This window comes from Peromyscus californicus, unplaced genomic scaffold (assembly GCF_007827085.1).
Source record: "Peromyscus californicus insignis strain IS unplaced genomic scaffold, ASM782708v3 Scaffold_4__1_contigs__length_199733344, whole genome shotgun sequence".
Taxonomy (NCBI): Eukaryota; Metazoa; Chordata; class Mammalia; order Rodentia; family Cricetidae; genus Peromyscus; species Peromyscus californicus.
Window position 1 is genome coordinate 82,451,699 of NW_026294562.1, and position 11,490 is coordinate 82,463,188.

Sequence of the window (11,490 nt, forward strand, 5' to 3'; positions counted from 1 at the left end):
TTTTCAGAGGATTAGGAAAAGAGACCTTTGGATGTCTTGGAGTGTGCTTTAGCAGTGTGTCTGCCAGCAACCCTTAAGAGCTCAAGAAAGATGAAGAAGTTCCTTGAGCTCACTCTGCAGACAAGGAGACCAAGTGATGCACACTAAGAAAAGATCTCTAGGAACAGGCTCCAACCAGAAAATCGTTTTTAAAACAAAACTCTACAACCACAGATAAAGTTAACCTTCAAGGGCTAGACACATGGCTCAGTAGTTAAAAGCACTGGCTGACCTGGCAAAGGACCCACCCAGATTCAGTTTTCCAGCACCCACATGGCAGCTCACAACCAAACTAGCTCACTCTAGTTTTAGGGACTCGAATGCCTTCTTCTGGCCTCCTCAGGCACAGCATGCACGTGGTGCATGTATATACATGCAGGCAAAACACCCATATATGCATAAAATAAAAATATTTTTGCTTATTTAGCTAGCCTTCCAAAACAAACATTTCCCATCTCCTTAGAGTTAGTGTAGCAGAAAAGTGATAAAGTAGGTTGCATGGCCTTCAGTGTCAGACCCACGAGCAGTCCTAGCTCTGTAACTCCTTTGTGAGCTCAGACAAGTGACTCTTTCCTTAGGAGACGAGTGTGATGCCACCAGTATCCATCTTGGTAGGTACTATGAGGATTAAATAAAAACAACGGAGGCAAGTCAGTACAGCACAAAGCATACAGCAGACACCTGTGAAATCAGCAACAGTGAGTCTTCTAATACAGATACCCACAAGTCCCTTATCCTGGGGGAAAACTGCAGAGACGGCTACTTTTAGTGCATTATTTATTAGGAAACTACTAATTCTTCCAAATAAGGAGTCTACTAGCCAAAAGTGACTTGCTTAACCTTGACAAATCTGACCACTTACCAGCACTAAGTATCCCATAACTTCCTGCACAATTAATGGAGCAATTTTACAGTCATCGTACACTTACTAAATGCTGAGAACCATCAGTCTTCCTGACACTAACATTAAAAGAAACCAAATGTAAGCCAGTAAAAACATGCAAAAGGTCACAGTAAATGTCAATGATTCATCCTTTATACACCCTATACACTCCCAACTTTCTCATTCTTGACTACTCTATATTAACTTGCTATTTAAATACTGTTACCAAAACTGCCTGGACTTTACCTAAAACTCCTTGTTGTCTCTGCCCTACAGTGACAAGCTATAAAATGGCTTAAATTCACAGCCTACACTTCACTCCTTGGTCTGGAAATGTTCTTGCTTAATCATTTACTAATCCTTAAAACTTACTGAGCCTGAAGTTACGCCCCAGTACAGCTCATAAACCATTTTTATTATACTCATGACCTTGTGCACATTCTGAACCCTAAACTCTGAGTTACTCTGACTTTATTTTTTACTCTGAAATGACTAATCAAGTTGAAACCCAGCACCTTGCTAACAGGCAATCAGGAGCATTCTATTAATGTGGGCAAGAAGTCATCCAACTGAAAACCAGGAGCTAAGAACTGCTTGGCATCCATTTGTAAATGAACAAGAATAACCATGGAAGTAAGCAAGACGTGGTGGCATCATTAACTGCTATTATTGCTTTCAAGCACCGTGGAAAAAAAAATCTTAAATTTTAATAGCATGTTTCTCCATTCATAAATACTAACACATGTGGTTGAACCTTTACTGCCACAGAAGTTTTCTTACCAAAGAATCTATGGTGTTTTGAATAAGAATAGCCCCCATAGGCTCATATATTTGAATGCTTAGTCACCAGAGAGCGGTACTATTTTAAAGGATTAGAAGGATTAGGAGATGTGGCCTTGCTGGAGGAAGTGTGTCACTACAGCTGGGCTCTGAGGTTTTAAAAACCCATGCCAAGTCCAGAGTCCCTCTCTCGGCCTCCAGATGAGGGTGTAGTTCTCAGCTACTGCTCGAGCGCCTGCCTGCCTGCCTGCCACAATAATAATGGATTACATGGAAAATACTAGAAACTGTTAAATTATACATTTTAAATTTTCTGTGGGGACTGTGGAGATACCTCAGTTGATTAGGTACTTGCCTTGCGAACATGAGGACCTGAGTTCAATGCCCAAAACCCATAAACCTTTGAAGCTGTAAGCAAGTCCTCAATTCAGTATTTTCCTTCCTAAGAGCTGCCTTGGTGGTGCAACCTTCTTCACAGCAACAGAAAGTGACAGAAGGTGATTAGTAAATGAAATATGCTGCAGAATAAAAAAGAGTAAAGCTCTTCTCTGTGAAGGTTTCCATGTCCCTCCTGGCAAGTTATGTGATACAAGCCTCAAGTCCAAACAGCACTGATCATCATTACCAAAGAGCAGAGATAACTCAACTGTCCATCAACTGATGAGTAAAGTGCAGTGGATGCACACAAGGAAACAGTATCTAACCATAGACAGAATAACGGGCAGGCGCATGCTCCTGAGGATGAGCCTTGACAGCACACTAAGTAAAGTAAGCCAGTCACAAAAGGTCACATACTGTATAGTTCTGCCATGATCAGAAATCCAGAGACAAAACAACAGATTCTGTGGCCCAAGCCTTGGGCAAAGAGACAGTAGGAACTGGCTTATTTATAGGCATAAGGTTTCTTTTGGAGGTAGCAAAAATTTTCAAAATTAGGTATTAGTGATGGTTATACAACTCTGAAAATACTAAAAACTGTTAAATTATACATTTTAAATTTTTGTGGGGACTGTGGAGATAACTCAGTAAGGCGCTTGCCTTGCGAACATGAGGACCTGAGTTCAATGCCCAGAAGCCATACAAATGAAGAAGCCAGGCATGTGGTGTTAAATTTATAATCCAGTGCTGGGAAGATGGAGACAAAGTCCTAAGGCATGCTGCTCAGTTAGCATTGCCCTGTATATCTGGCCAGTGATAGACTATCTCAAAGAGAACAAAGTGGACAGCACCTGAGGAATGACATCCAAGGTTATTCTGAGTGCCACTTACATTCACAAACATGAACACATATATTTAACACTACTTTCCCAGCAAACACACCTACATAAAGGTGGGCAGTTTGATCCTATTGAAATTAAGCACTCTGGAAACACATATGACCTAGGAAACTTCATTTTTTGGTATTGTTGGGTTTTTGTTTTGTTTTTTTCCAGATAGGGTTTCTCTGTGTAGTTTTGGTGCCTGTCCTGGCTCTGCCTCCCCAGTGCTGGGATTAAAGCCGTGTGTCACCACTGCCCAGCCCCTAGCAAACTTCTTAGCATGTAAAATGTAATAATATATAACAGTAATAATGGTCAAAGTGCTCACCACCGTTTCCAAGGTCTTACAAGATTCTTGTTCTTTCTTGTCCACAGCCTCACTTGACAGCATGTACTACCATGATGCTGGGCTCACTTTGTTAGTGTTTTGTACTCTCTTCTAAAGGTCCTTTCCCATGGCTACTCCACACAACATTTGTTTCTGCCCACTGTGCTCCCTGAAGCTAGTGCAGCCCAGCTTAAGCATTTCCTCAGTTTCCCTGAACTTCTGGAGTAGCTTAGAGTTCCCTGTACTAATCTTCTCATACATCCCATGTGTCTCCTTGGCAACATGTATGCCAGCTGAATAGTGACTATACACAATTGTATGTTTAGCATCTATCCTCACAGACCAAACGATTCATAAAGACTGGGACAACAGCTGACTTCGAAATTAGGCAGACAGAGACAAAGTCTCTCAAAACAATTCCTGCTAAGACTCACAGGAAGTCTAAATAAGTAGAATCTGGCATCTTTTTTTTTTTTTTTTTTTTTTTTTTTTTTTGGTTTTTCGAGACAGGGTTTCTCTGTGTAGTTTTGCGCCTTTTCTGGGACTCACTTGGTAGCCCAGGCTGGCCTCGAACTCACAGAGATCCGCCTGGCTCTGCCTCCCGAGTGCTGGGATTAAAGGCATGCGCCACCACCGCCCGGCAGAATCTGGCATCTTTAACAAACTCATGGAGGAAACAAAGAAAAGCACAGAGACATTCTGTCACTGGGTTGTCAGTTGCTCATACTCCAGGGTTTCTACAAGACCTTACTTAACCCTAACTTTGCAAACAGTGGTTAAGAGTTATCTACGTACCTACCTACCACAAAACTGCATTATCACACACAAGCAAACATGGAAGACAGACACTGGGCACCCACAGGTGCCAAGCACCTGGCAAATCTTTATGCTGCACTTACACCACATGACTTTTGTTTTGTTTTGTGAACAGGGTCTTACCCTGTAGTACAGGCTGGTCTGGAGCTCACTATGTAGCGCAGACTAGAGGCAACTGTCCTACCTCAGCCTCCCAAGCTCTAGAATTACAGGCATGAGTCACTTCATGTGGGTTAAACCTCCGATCTTTTGAACAGATAGGAAGTCTAGAGTTCCAGAGTCTTTAGCTGGCTCTAGATCCTATTCATGTGACTGTATGCCAAGAGCATCATTTAAAAAGAGCCCTTGTGGGGCTGGAGAGATGGCTCAGTGGTTAAGAGCACTGGATGTTCTTCCTAGAGGTCCTGAGTTCAATTCCCAGCAACCACATGGTGGCTCACAACCCTCTGTAATGAGATCTGGTGCCCTCTTCTGGTATTCAGGCAGAACACTGTATCCATAATAAATAAAATCTTAAAAAAAAAAAAAAAAAAAAAAAAAAGAGAGAGAGAGAGAGAGAGAGAGAGAGAGAGAGAGTCCTTGCTTCAATCTATCCAGTATTGCTTGAAAATAAACAAAGCTATTCTCCAATGAAGCTGGTCTAGACAAGTTTGAAGAAAATAATAATCCAGTCTGGGCAGTGTATTCCTATGGGCCAGCATTTCTCAATCTTGGCACTGACACTTGGGCCTGGTAACCCTTTGTTACAGATTACCTGTACACATCAGATGCTAGTAGCACCACCCTAGGGCACAGAATGTCCCCAGGGAGCAACTGCCACTGCTTGAGAACCTATATGAGAACTGGATTTAGCCAGTAGTGTTTCCTAACTATCTGGCTTAACTGTAGTCTAAGATGCTACTAATTACAGGAAGGACTCATTGGTCTCAGGAACTTGAATTCCAGAAGGGAAAACACAATCTGAAAAAACCAAAAGGAACAAGTAGCAATGAGACTATGATCTGGGTTCCAACCCTGCAGAGCCCTCAACAAGCAAACCTTGCTCAGAAGCCAACAAGAAACAATCAGTGAGAAGTTACTGCATGCAGTTGGTGGTCCCCTGCTCTCCAAACAACCAGGGTTAAATGAAAGCTCTACAGAGCTCACAGCCCTGGGTGGCTGCCTAAAGACTCACGGGCATTTTCCAGCAGGTAAAGTTCTTTGAATGCATGTTCCTCAAAGGCTACAGAGACAAAAGTGCATTGGGCAAGAATAAAATACTACACTTACTAAATTTCATGGTGGAAAGGCTATACACCAGCTCTATATAGGGCTCAACTCCTCAATGTTGAGACCACAATGTCTAAAAAGGCATTTCATTATTACCCCCCTTCAAAGGTCTGTGAGCTTATTGATCAAGTAAACTTTGAAATCCAACCAACCCACCGATGTCAAGCATAGTAGGCTGTGATAACTAAACACTTTTGTAAAGCTAGAGTAACTAGCAATATTGTCACTACTTGCACAAGACTGCAAGGACAGTAATAACTAGACAAATAATAAAGAGCCAAATTGGGTGGGTAACAATAGCATGGTGGTATTTCTGACAATATTACTAAATCAAGATAATGGCACATGAGGGCATACTGTCTTCTTCATGGACTGGAGAGATGGCTCAGTGGGTAAGAGCAATTGCTGTGCCAACATAAGGACCTGAGTTGAAATCCCAAGCACACATATAAAAAGCCAGGCAGCCTAGTCAAAACCACTAGCTTGAGGTTCAGTGAGAGACCCCGTCTGTTTCGAGGGAATAAGGCAGATAGAGGACTATACCCAATGTCCTCCTCTAGCCTCTGCAACTATGCTCCTGCACACCTGAATGCATATACCATACACACACACTTGCACACACACAAAATAAAGCACGTGAACGTTTCTCAATATGTATATCATCTTGGTTGATGAGTCACCTGTAGAGTGAAAGAAATGTAGTTCTTCTATGAAACTATGGCTGATTGTCAAGGCTGATAGACACAGTTAAAAGTTTCCCTAAAATTATTTTCTGGAATTTCCACCAATCAAACACATGGTATACAATGAACAGTCTTTTCTTATAAAATACAACAGAATTGAGCACACCAATAGAACTTGAAAATTATAAAACACAGCTTATTTATTTTATATAGTGTGACATAATAAAAATAAATATTTGGTCTTTTCCCCCATATTCCTGGTACAGAGCTCCTGAAACTGATGGGAAACCTTCAAGATGATAAGAATGTCTTTTGGGGACTGGAGAGATGGCTCAGTGGTTAAGAGCACTTACTGCTCTTCCAGAGAACCACAGCTCAATTCCCAGAACCCACAAGGTGGCTCACAGCATTCTGTAGTAGTAGGGGATCCAATACCCTCTTCTGGTCTCCTTGGGAACTAGGCATGCACATGGTACCCAGACATGCATGCAGGCAAGACACTCATACACATAAAATAAAATACATCTTTAAAAAATTAAAAAGAATGTCTTTTGTTCATAAATAAGATGATTCCCAATAAGGGAAGGAGGAAAAGTTATGACTAGAAAGCTGGAACTTTTGGCCCTATCCTACATCCCCAAGAACAGAAACAATGCTAGATTGAGGTTGGCCATCTATGGCCAACGATTCAATCCATTATGTCTAAATCTGGGAATCATTACAGCAAATTATGAAACCCATGGGGATGGGGTTGCAGGAACCTCTGAACATATAGCCAAGGTGAGGAAAGGAGATGGCAGCCTGGGGACCTGGAACTTGCAGCTGGCCTCTGAAGTAAGTGGCAGTCTGGTACAACTAGACCCTAAGATCTGTGACTTCCGCCCGTGTTGTTGGGCACCCAGTGAGCCATGAGAAATTGAAGAATAGCTTGGTATCAGACACCGAAGGTAAGGAGCCTACTGCACCCCCACACTCCATCCCCTACTTTAAGTTTTACCAAAGCAGGTCAAACTGAGAGGTCCTACCACTGTCACACACCACAACATCTTCAACTATAGTGCCTCCACAAAGGCCCACTAGAGTGGATGCAGTTTCCTATTAAGAAGGCAAGCCTGCCGGGCGGTGGTGGCGCACGCCTTTAATCCCAGCACTCGGGAGGCAGAGCTAGGCGGATCTCTGTGAGTTCGAGGCCAGCCTGGGCTACCAAGTGAGTCCCAGGAAAGGCGCAAAACTACACAGAGAAACCCTGTCTCAAAAAACCAAAAAAAAAAGAAGGCAAGCCCATTTTCACACAGCCTTCAGAGAACACATGGTTTCCTAGAAGGAGCCATATGAAGTAATAGGAAATGCTTGGGCCTTTTACTGAAGCAAAGCTGGATTTAAAGCCCAACTTTACCTAACAACTGACTCTAGTCTCTCATGAGTCTCTTGAATCTGTAAAGGAGGAGTATCACCACCTATGAAGAAGGGCTGTTATAAGGATTATAAACACAACTTACTTAACAGAACCAGGTACACAATAAAAGCCTTCATATGTCAGAAGGAAAAGGCTGGCTGATGGGGGGCGGGGGAAAAAACAGTTCAAGGAAAGGCCACAATACCGGTCTGGGCACCCAAATCATTCTCAAAAGAAATGGGACCCATGAATTTAATGAATAAACAGTCTTTCCAATTAGAGAGATGGTCAGAAAAAGCCCATGAACTACAATCTTCCGTTTAGGACTCAAAAATTCCGTTCCCGATGCAATGCAATCAGTCCGGGAATTTCACAGCTAGCAGGCTCTAGAAGAGCTCAGGAGGAAATGCACAAACCACTCACCATTTTTCTAAACATCTGTAACAACGCAGTTATCTCTTTACTTGAGATGTGTAATGGGGCCCTAGGAATCAGGAGTCCTCCAAGACATATCAACAGTGAGTGAAGAAAGATAGCCCTAAAAGCCCTGGCCCATGGACCAGGAAAAAGACTTAGCACCCAATTCTGGTCATTTAGGCCCATAATTAAATATACACATGCATATTTTGGTGCATCTTTTGCATAAATTGTAACACCTGGCAAGGCCAAGACAGACTGAGAATTTCCCTCTCCCCAGTACTGGCCAAAACTTGTAAGTAAAGCTATGTCCTTGCATCAGTTTCTATCTGCAGGTTTTCTGTAGAGTATCCAGCAGCATCAACCTTACATTCCAGGGCCAATTTCAATGCTCACAATGAAAGGTGCCCTCACATTCATAGTGGAGAGCCATCTACACAGATCAGACCAAGTTGCTTTAGCTTTGACTTAATAAATACATAACTGGCAGTCCTCATTCCAAATACTTTCTCCTGATTACTGTTTTATAATCCTAAGATTTTTTTGTTTTTGTTTTTTTTTTGTTTTTTCGAGACAGGGTTTCTCTGTGTAGTTTTGTGCCTTTCCTGGAACTCGCTTTGGAGACCAGACTGGCCTCGAACTCACAGAGATCCGCCTGCCTCTGCCTCCCGAGTGCTGGGATTAAAGGCGTGCGCCACCACCGCCCGGCTTAATCCTAAAATTTTAACAAAACTTCTGATGGGTCAAACAACAGACTCTCTTTGGTAGAGGTTACACGGTCTTCTAGGCACTTTCAAAAGGGGCATAATGACCCGTGGCATACTCAGGGAAAGAAGTGATCTTAGTGTCCATGAGACTGAGGCAAGCTTGTTCAGGGCTTTCACACAGGGTGCAAAGAGAACAGAAACCTTCTCCAAAGTCTTTAGTATTCGGCTGCAAAGGCTTCCAGACTGAAAGGCAGAGCAGAGACACCAATCCATCACAGTCTGTCGGCTAGCTGGCTGACACCCTGAAGCATGGTTAACTCATGCCTGACTTCTGCCAACCTCCACGAGGTAAATGAGGAATAAAGGGACAGGAAACTCAATCTGTCCTTTAGCACATCTGACTCTGGCTGTGACACTCAAGTATTTTCCCCCCCTTGGAAATATATATTCCAATTCTATCTTGACTCTATTGTAGAGGCTGGCATAGCAGTTCTGAGCTTATATAAGAAGGTAAAAATAATAATAAGTACCAGGCTTATATGTAACTTGTAATTTTAAGTGACTTCTAAATAATTCCAGACATTAAATGTTATATGTGAAAAACAAATAGAAGTTTTTCACCTAGAGAAACTGCCATGGTTTAGAACCAACAAGCTTTATAGCAACCTTTCAATCCATCAATTGAGAGGCTGTGGATGACTGTTATTACCAAGAATCTAGTTATTGGGGCCTTGAGGAGCTTTTCAAGTTTCAATAGCTCCATAATAGTTCTGTAAACTTTAAGCACTAGGTAGAATGCACCAAAAAGACTACATCCAGATTTTTTTGTCTTCTTTCTCCATTGAGTTTACTGACAACGATGAGTGACATCTAGTTCTTACTACTCTCTATTTCTCCCCCAATGAGTCCATCCTCCCATCCTGTGATTGAAAATCCCCTACTGTTGGCTAACAAAGCCGGGAACTGAGGGGGAAAAACAGACTTTTGAAGATATATATTTTTAAAAGGCCAGAGAAAATACTGTTGGGTGGGGATTACTTCTTTCCCCCAACATACTCACAGTCCATAGCTGAACCAATGTGGTGGCTCTGTTTCAACAAAACTTGATTTGAAGACTCTGACATTTGAATTTCATATGTGAAATTCTCATGTTATGAAATAGTATTTTACACCCCCATTGATAACCATTTAAAAACATGAGACTAGTCTTATTTCACAGGTTACTCAAGTCAATGAGACCAGCTTGGCTTGCTGGTCATGTCCCTTCTCCAAAAGAAGTCCTTGCTTCTTGCCAAAGTATAGCATAGTCCAGTTCGGAAGCTAGTGTGCTGAAACAGGACTTCGTTTTCAAGCTAAGCCCAGTGGAGCCTTGCATCTCCAGGCTCTAACAACTAAACAGCAATTTTTAATGAGTAAACTTTACTCTAGATCTCTCTTTTAACCAAAGAACCCTGCATCATAAATCCTTCGTAAAACACCACCAAGAAAACCTGTGCTAAGTATGGTTTAGCCCATAACTCCTCTTTCATGCAACTCCAAAATAACCAGATGCGACTGGCCATGGAACCCACACACCCAAATGAACACCAGAAAACCTCTATAAAACTATTAATTTGAAGGGGGGAAACCATTAAAGTTACTTCACAAGCAACCAAGTTATGCAGCAAACCAGGACTCTGGAATATAAAAGAAAGAAACCATGCACTCCACTGGGATGCAGAAAGGACAGCCTCTCACTCAGTTCATGGCAGCTTCTAGGCACACACACTGGTCATTTTCATCCTCACTCACAGACATTTCTTTTCATAACACAAATGCATGCACCTCAAAAATAATGTCTGACAATAATTACAATAATCCCAGTACTCAGGAGGCCAAGGTAGGAGGATTGTGAATCTGAGGCCATCCTGAACTACACAGACCCTGTTTCAAAACACTAAGGGAGGCCAAGCAGTGGTGGCGCACAAAAAAAAAAACAACCTGAAAAGCAAACAAACAAACAAAAAACAAAAACCTAAGGGCAAGCCAGACATGATGCTGAACACCTGTCATACCAGCATTCTGGAAGCTGAGGCAGAAAGACTGCTTTGAGTTCAAAGCCAGCCTGGATTACACAGGAGTAGTTGGACAGCCAGAGCTACAAGGCCCTGTCTCAAATTAAATACATAAATAAACAAGGACTACAGATGTGGCTCAGTGGTACAGTGGCTGCCTGGCTTGTACAGGTCCTGGGTTTGCTCCTCGGCACCACAGAAATAAATGAATGTATGCAATTAGAAAATGCTCACTGCTAGAGATACAGAGACGGTGTCCACTGCTATCGCTCTTCCTGGGCTCTACAGAAACCAATTTTCAGTTTTTAAAATAAGCACAATTTTTTAAAAGACTTTTTTTAATTATCGTGTGTGTGTGTGTGTGTGTGTGTGTGTGTGTGTGTGTGTGTGCACATTCGCTCAAGGCCAGAGGTATCTAGAGCTCGAGTTACAAGAGTTGTGAGCTCTCTGACATGGGTGCTGGGAACTGAACAGCACATTCTCTTAACTACTGAGCCATTCCATAAGCACAATTTTTATGAGCACTTAAATCAAGTCACTGCAGTAATAACAAGTGTTACCAACAACTGGGAGACTCAGCCATAATTCTTCATCAAAGGGAATAATCTTTTTTTTTTCTTGTTCAAAACGGCATTTCCAATTCCTTGTTCTACATGGACATGAGGCATTCTGATACCTTTACAATTAAAAGTGTAGTACTTCTATGACACTGAGCTAGCATAAAATAGTCCATGGAGATAAATATGGTTATATAATTTAAGATTGTATACTAAGTTTATGTACATTCTTAAAAACACCACGAGTGGTCATCTAAAAGTCACTAGGGTGTTTTGTTTGTTTGTTTGTTTTTTAATATAAA

At 42.0% G+C, this 11,490-nt stretch overlaps 1 protein-coding gene across 2 annotated transcripts in view; it reads right to left on the reverse strand.

Annotated features, from left to right (window-relative positions):
• The window catches only part of Mettl9 (methyltransferase like 9), a 45,255-nt gene that overhangs the window by 32,263 nt on the left and 1,502 nt on the right, over nt 1-11,490 (reverse strand). The window lies entirely within an intron of this gene.